The following is a 6,960-nucleotide window of genomic DNA, read 5'->3' on the forward strand; positions in this document are numbered from 1 at the left end:
CGATTTAGATTCAATACCAGAACAAGACAAGCATTCCTGTTAGTTTTGCCGTCATTCAGGAAAAAGCTGAAAGCCTCATTAACGACACTGAAGGAGATGACAGGCCAAATACATCTTTCCAAGCAAGTTCTGGTTGGTTTGCAAAATTTAGGCAAGATAAGGTTGTCATAACATCAAAATGACTGGGCCAAAACCCCATTCGCCCTATTATCCATTGTTTCTTATGGGGATTTTTTTTTGTGCGATTTCAGTTTGTGCAATGCCTTTAGGAACCCATATATCGCACAAAGCGATAAATACCTGTATGTGGATGGCGAGAGACAACTTGTGGTAAGTTGTCTTAACATACACAATAATTTCAGTTATGCAATACTACTATTAGTAGTGATAGCACAGGTAAATGAAGGGAGACAAGAGACATTATCACATCTGAAGTAGCCTTACAAATACTGCATGTGGCCTCAAAATATCTCGAAAATGAGCAAATTTGGCTCAATACGCTCGCTCTCTCCCTCATATTACCCTCACTATTTTCTTAAGGTATCAATCCTCATGTAATCACCAAACAATCATACAGATGCAAGCATCACAAATATCACTACCAGAGGCAAAGTGTTTTTATAAACACAGAAACACAAACACAAACAACATATCCCACACAGCAAATCACAAACTAGTTATGTTTCATGCTAGACGCTAGTATGCTACAGCAGCTTGTGTGTGTGTGTGTGTGTGTGTGTGTATTCACGGTCGTCTGCTGATCACCCAGCCAGCCTTCCCTATTATGAAGTGAGCTCAGAGCTCATAGACCGATCTTCGAGTAGGACTGATACCACACCATACTCCACAGTCCACACCCCTCAAATTACACCCCGTACCTATTTGTTGCTATATTTACCTTGTTGTACCCGGGACTCGAACCCTGGCCCTCTCGCTTGTGAATCAAGTGTGCTAACCACTAAACTACGTGGTGTGTGTAAGTATATACCTTGTTGTATTGCACAGTTGTATTGTAATGTGTGTGTGTGTGTGTGTGTGTGTGTGTGTGTGTGTGTGTGTGTGTGTGTGTGTGTGTATATATATATATATATATATATATATATATATATATATATATATATATATATATATATATATATATATATATATATATATATATATATATATATATATATATATATATATATATATATATATATATATATATATATATATATATATATATATATATATATATAATTTATATTTATATATAAGACCATCTTAATATCAAATTCTATCAAATCCTCATCCTATTTCTTTATAGAAAATACATAGTATATGTTTGTCATTTTACAATACAGTGGTTGGGTACTGTATTATTTGCAGTGATATCAAGGGATGGTAATGGCGACCCTGAAATGACTAACTGGAGGCTACTCTGGGGCCATACAAAAAAGAAGACTAAAATAACTAGATCCCAAATGTTCCAATTAAAAAAGTTAACTGAATAAATAAACAAATAATAAAGTTGGTGAGGGATTAAGAGGGAGCCATGATTGTCTCACTCCCTCGGGCTCAAGACTCTCTTACACTAACAGTTTTTGCAGAAATATTCAATGTTTCAGGAAATTACTATGTATTAATGTTAACAATTAAGCCAATATGAAATACATATTCTAGTAACTTGATTACTATTTGCTTGTGTAAGTCATAACCGTCAATCAAAAAGGGAATATTGTAGCTGAGGCGTCTGACATACAAATACGCAAAGATTTATTCCATCATTCATCACTTATTATAATTAATAGTGAGTGTTTTCTGTTCTTCTGATGCTTGAGGGCGGTGATGCCCTGGTACGCATTGCCATCGTCCCCCTGGCTGCCAAGCTTGAACTTGGGCCGCGGGAGTTGTTGATGGCGAGCGTGTCTGCCCCTTGTAGCGGCTGTCCATTCCTGGCCTTGGTCACCGTCACCATCCTGGTGCTGCTGCTGCTCCTGCTGCCCTTCTTCACTGATGATGGAAAGGTTGATTAGGGCACAGTCTGCACCGCCGATGTTGTCGTCCAACCTGGCAGGCAGGCGGTCACTGGCGGCTGTTGTAGGCGAGTCGTCCTCATCGTGACTGCTTTCCTCCAGCAGGTGACAGCCTTCCGTGGCGTCTCTTGTTTCTCCATGGAAAGTGTACGCATCAAGGTGATCACTAATCAGCGAGAACAGGTGTGGCGCCGCGCGGGTCATGGGGAGCTAGAGTAACCCCGTCTGACCTTGGCCGCGGTCAGCGAGGAGCTGAGAACGGGTGCGTCTCGCCAGAAGGTAGGGGGAGGGAGGAAGAGGAGGAAGGTGGCTGCCACTGCCAGACTGCCTCGAGGTAAGGAGAAGGTTTGGGCTTAATGCCTATCGACTGCACAAGGGTCATTAAGGCAGACATGTCATTAGCTGGGGTTGAAGAAAAAGCACCACCAATCACACTATAAGTAATTACCCTGGGTCAAGATCGAACTCGCACCATTATGGCCACGAGCCAACCCCTTAACCACGGAGCCACCCACCCTCCCAGTAGCCTCGAACTTTGTCATCTCCCGCTTTTTTATACACCTCAGGGTCCAGTGGGGACGCACTGCGCATGCGTGGGTTTTGGCTGCGGCGTTGACGTCGGCTTAAGGAGAATGCAGTGCCTTTCGCCATCAATACACCTTGTCAAATTCCTTTTGCCTTTAGGCAACAAGTGAAGGAGAAACTTGACTCTATGGTCGCTCAGGGTATAATTAAACCCGCAGGTGACGAACCTTTGGAGTGGTGCCACCCCCTTGTGGTAGTCCCCAAGGATACGGGAGTACGCATCACTGTAGATCTCACCAAACTGAACAGCCAAGTTTCCTGCCCAACCCACCCTTCACCCACTCCTTTCACTGCTATTGGAGTGTGGACCCGAAGGCAAGGTACTTTTCTACTGCAGATGCCCTCTGTGGGTATTGGCAGCTGGAATTGGCAGAAGAGGACCAGAGACTCACCACCTTCATTACCCCATTCGGGAGGTTCAAACATTGTAGAGGACCAATGGGCTTTGCGGCTACAGGCAACGCTTTCTGCCTCCGTGGTGACATGGCCTTGCACGGTTTACAGAACTGTGTCAAAGTTGTCGATGACATCCTCCTCTACGATGAGAACTTCACCACACACATCCAGCGACTCCATGAGATGCTTACCAGGTGCCGTACGAATGGCATCACCCTAAACAGAGACAAGTTTGTCGTTGCTGCACCTTCTGCTACTTTCTGTGGGTACCAACTCACTGAAGAAGGCATCTCAGCAGATCCCAATAAAGTAAAGGCAATCAAAGAGTTTCCTACTCCGACCAACTTGACTGATCTCCGGTCATTTATGGGATTGGTGAACCAGCTCACAGACTTTACACCTGAGATCGCCTCTACAGCTCAGCCCTTACGGCCCTTCATGAGCCCCAAGAGAGCGTTCACCTGGACGACTGATCATGATGAGGCTTTCCGCAGAGTCAAGAGCCCACCAGTGCTTGCCCCCTTTGATCCTGTCAGACCAGTTGTCCTCCAGACTGACGCTTCTCGCCTCCACGGGATCGGGTATGCCCTGCTACAGGACCATTGCAACGGGCAACTTCGTCTAGTTCAGTGTGGCTCCCGTTTCCTTGCCGACCCTGAGACTCGGTATGCCACCATTGAGCTGGAGATGTTGGCTGTGGTCTGGGCCATGTCCAAGTGCCGGCTGTATCTCAGAGGTTTGCAGCACTTCACCCTCATGACAGATCACCGGCCACTTATCCCAATCCTCAACCACTACACACTGGATGCAGTCGAGAATCCTCGCCTTCAGCGCCTCAAGGAGAAGATTGCGCCCTACCTGTACACGGCAGTGTACAGGTAGGGCGACGCTTCATGTGCTGATTCGGCAGCACACCTCAGGGCTGTCCTCACTGTCAACGCTGCTGTACCAGAGGAAGATACTCCGCCTCAGGATGCCGACAGGACTCTGCAGGAGCTCCGAGAAGCAGCGCGGACGGACTCTTCGTACATCCGTCTCGGTGACTGTGTAGCATCAGGGTTCCCGTCCAACCGGTATGATCTCCAGAGCGACCTGCTACCGTACTGGAAACTGAGGGATGATCTCTCCACTGACGGGATCTCGTTCTTTACGGAGCGAGAACCGTAGTCCCCGCTGTCTTCCGCTGTCGCACCCTCTCCCATCTCCACGATAGCCACAGAGGTGTGGAGGCAACAAAACGCAGAGCTCGACAGGCTGTCTTCTGGCCCAGCATCAACTCAGATATCACCAATACGGTGAAATCTTGTGAGTTTTGCCAGGTGCTTCAGCCTAGTCTCCAGCAGGAGCCCCTCCTCAATGACGACCACCCCAGCAGGCCCTTTGAGTCCGTGTTTGCTGATTTCTTCAGTGTCATAGGGAAGTCCTTCCTCGTTATCACTGACAGACTCTCCAGGTGGCCTGTCGTCATCCCCTGTAAAGGAGACACTACTGCTGCTAACACCATCAGAATCTTCTGCAGGTACTTCCGGGAGGTTGGTGTCCCACTTCGCCTTCGTACAGACGGTGAGCCTCAGTTCGCCAGCCACGACTTCCGGGACTTCATGGAGCGATGGGGTGTTCACCATGTGATGTCTTCACCACACTACCCGCAGTCAAACGGACATACTGAGGCTGCTGTGAAGTCGTTCAAGCACCTGATTCTGAAAACAGCACCTTCCGGCAACATCGACTGCGAGCAGTTTGACAGTACGAGCAGTACGACAGCCATGCTCTTCCCCTTCCCAGGTTGAATGCCGGGCAGACAGTTCGGATTCAGGACCCGATCTCTCACCGATGGGACAAGGTTGGACTTGTCATGGGCTGCGGCAGGTCACGGGATTATGAGGTGCGTCTCCCCAGCGGCCAAGTGTTGTGGAGAAATCGTCGCTTTCTCCGACAAGTACCGTCTTCGAGTGGTGATCCCTCCCCTGCCATCCCTGTGGCCCCTTGCTCGGACATTGAACAGTCCTTAGTTTCCCACCCTCCAGTGGTCCCACGCAGATCTCAGAGGCTTATGGACAAGAAGCCCGCTCGAGATGGACCTACGAGCGTGAGGGCGGAGGGAGGTGTAGATAAGTGATGTGTGCCTTCCAGGTAACATGTATTAGTATTATGTTACACCACACGCAAACACATTTACACACTCCTTATGCATACATGCAACACCGTACACTAGACGCGGCAACACCGCATAGAGACGAGCTGCTCCACGTGTCCTGCTGTTCTGTGGGCTCCACACCACGCTCTGTAACTTTTAGGAGAATACAGAACCTACTACAGTTACCCGGTCTGTATCTACCACCCTTTAAAGAAGCAGCCTCGTGGATACTCCAGATCCACAATCCACATGGCGCAGTGAGTAGGATTCACAATCCACACTTATAACATTGTACCGTGATACTGCTCGAGTTTCTTGTCCCCCCACAGAACACATCTGCCAGTCTCTGCTGCGTCTTCCTCCCACCATCTGCGGTATGCTGACGAGAGTGCATCTGTCCCCTACCGAGAGTTGAGGAACCACGACGACGTTAGTGCAGCTGCTCAGCGGGGTGTGGCACTCCAAGGATCTGCCAGGGCTGATGTCCCCACCGAGGTGACACCGACGGCATCCTCCAGTATCAGTTCCTTCCGTGTGTTCCCCCCTCACGCCCCGCGCCCTGAGTTGTTGGGATGCCTGCCTTCGTCTCAGCAAGGGGTACAGGACCTCCGGGCAAGCCTGCACAGCACCCGGCAGCGGGACTGAGGATCCAGGGCGCACAGATGAGGGGTCGTGCAGGGTCTGATGGCGCCCCGGCGTTACCGAAGGCCTCCCCGTGAACCACCCCTTCACCACCGACGATGACCCTCCAGCCGCCATGGCTGGAGGACTACCGACTTGTGCCTAAATATGACACGATGATTTCACTGAAGACTCGCGTGCTCCTAACTATCCCAAAAGTGACTTGTGTGGAAAATCATGAACACAGTTTCCATCCAAAAAAAACATATGTTCTATCTGCTGATGCAGTGCAATTGTATATGTATAATTGCAATATTATATTTTTCTTTATCTTTTTACTGTATTGTATCATGATCTACTTTTACACGTCAATGTATATATGTTTGCTATCCTTTTACTATATTGTATCGTAACCTACTTTTACACACCAATGTATATATGTTTGTCATTATCATATGTAACTCTCCCTCTCCTCTCTCACAGCAGTATGGGTGGTTTTCTTCCGGGAACTCCGGTTTCCACCCTCACCCAACATATACTGCCCTGTGACATTTCATCACTTTACAGCTGCAGGCCGGATCGCCCGGCAACTTTCTACTCTTACTGTATTTCTTTATCTCCTCTCTTTTTCTTCCAGTGTACCAGTTGAGGTACGCTCTCTCCCCCCCCTCTTGTGTAATCCACCTTTTCTTAATAAACTTTATAAACTTTGTAAACTTTGCGAGCCATCACTCTCTCATCAGACATCACATCCACAGACCATCCACACACTCACGGAGAGAAGAGCTTCTCCAACGAACCATGGCAAGTCCTACACACCACCCTGGACTTGTCAAATGGTTCAACGTGAAAGCAGGGTACGGGTGCATCCAGGACCTAAACACGGGTACAGATGTGTTTTGCCATGCATCTCACCCGTCCTCTTAAGGATCGCCCTCCTAGAGAAGGAGACCAAGTTGTTCTCGCCGTTAGGGAGGGAGCTAAGGGCGCGGAGGCGTGGGACGTGGCGCCAGTTAGCGTAACATCTGTCCCTTTGAAGAGCCGGAACCGTACACCACGGAAGCAACAAGGCAAAGAGGATATGCAGGCAAAAATATATGCCTGTGTATTTACGGCAAAGACGTTGGCAGGCAGGGACCATCGCCAGCTTCAGGAGCTGATCCCTCTTGTCCTGCAGCACAATGGCCTGCCGGCAGTTTACATCCC

The sequence above is a fragment of the Portunus trituberculatus genome, chromosome 50 (assembly GCF_017591435.1).
Source record: "Portunus trituberculatus isolate SZX2019 chromosome 50, ASM1759143v1, whole genome shotgun sequence".
NCBI classification, from domain to species: Eukaryota; Metazoa; Arthropoda; class Malacostraca; order Decapoda; family Portunidae; genus Portunus; species Portunus trituberculatus.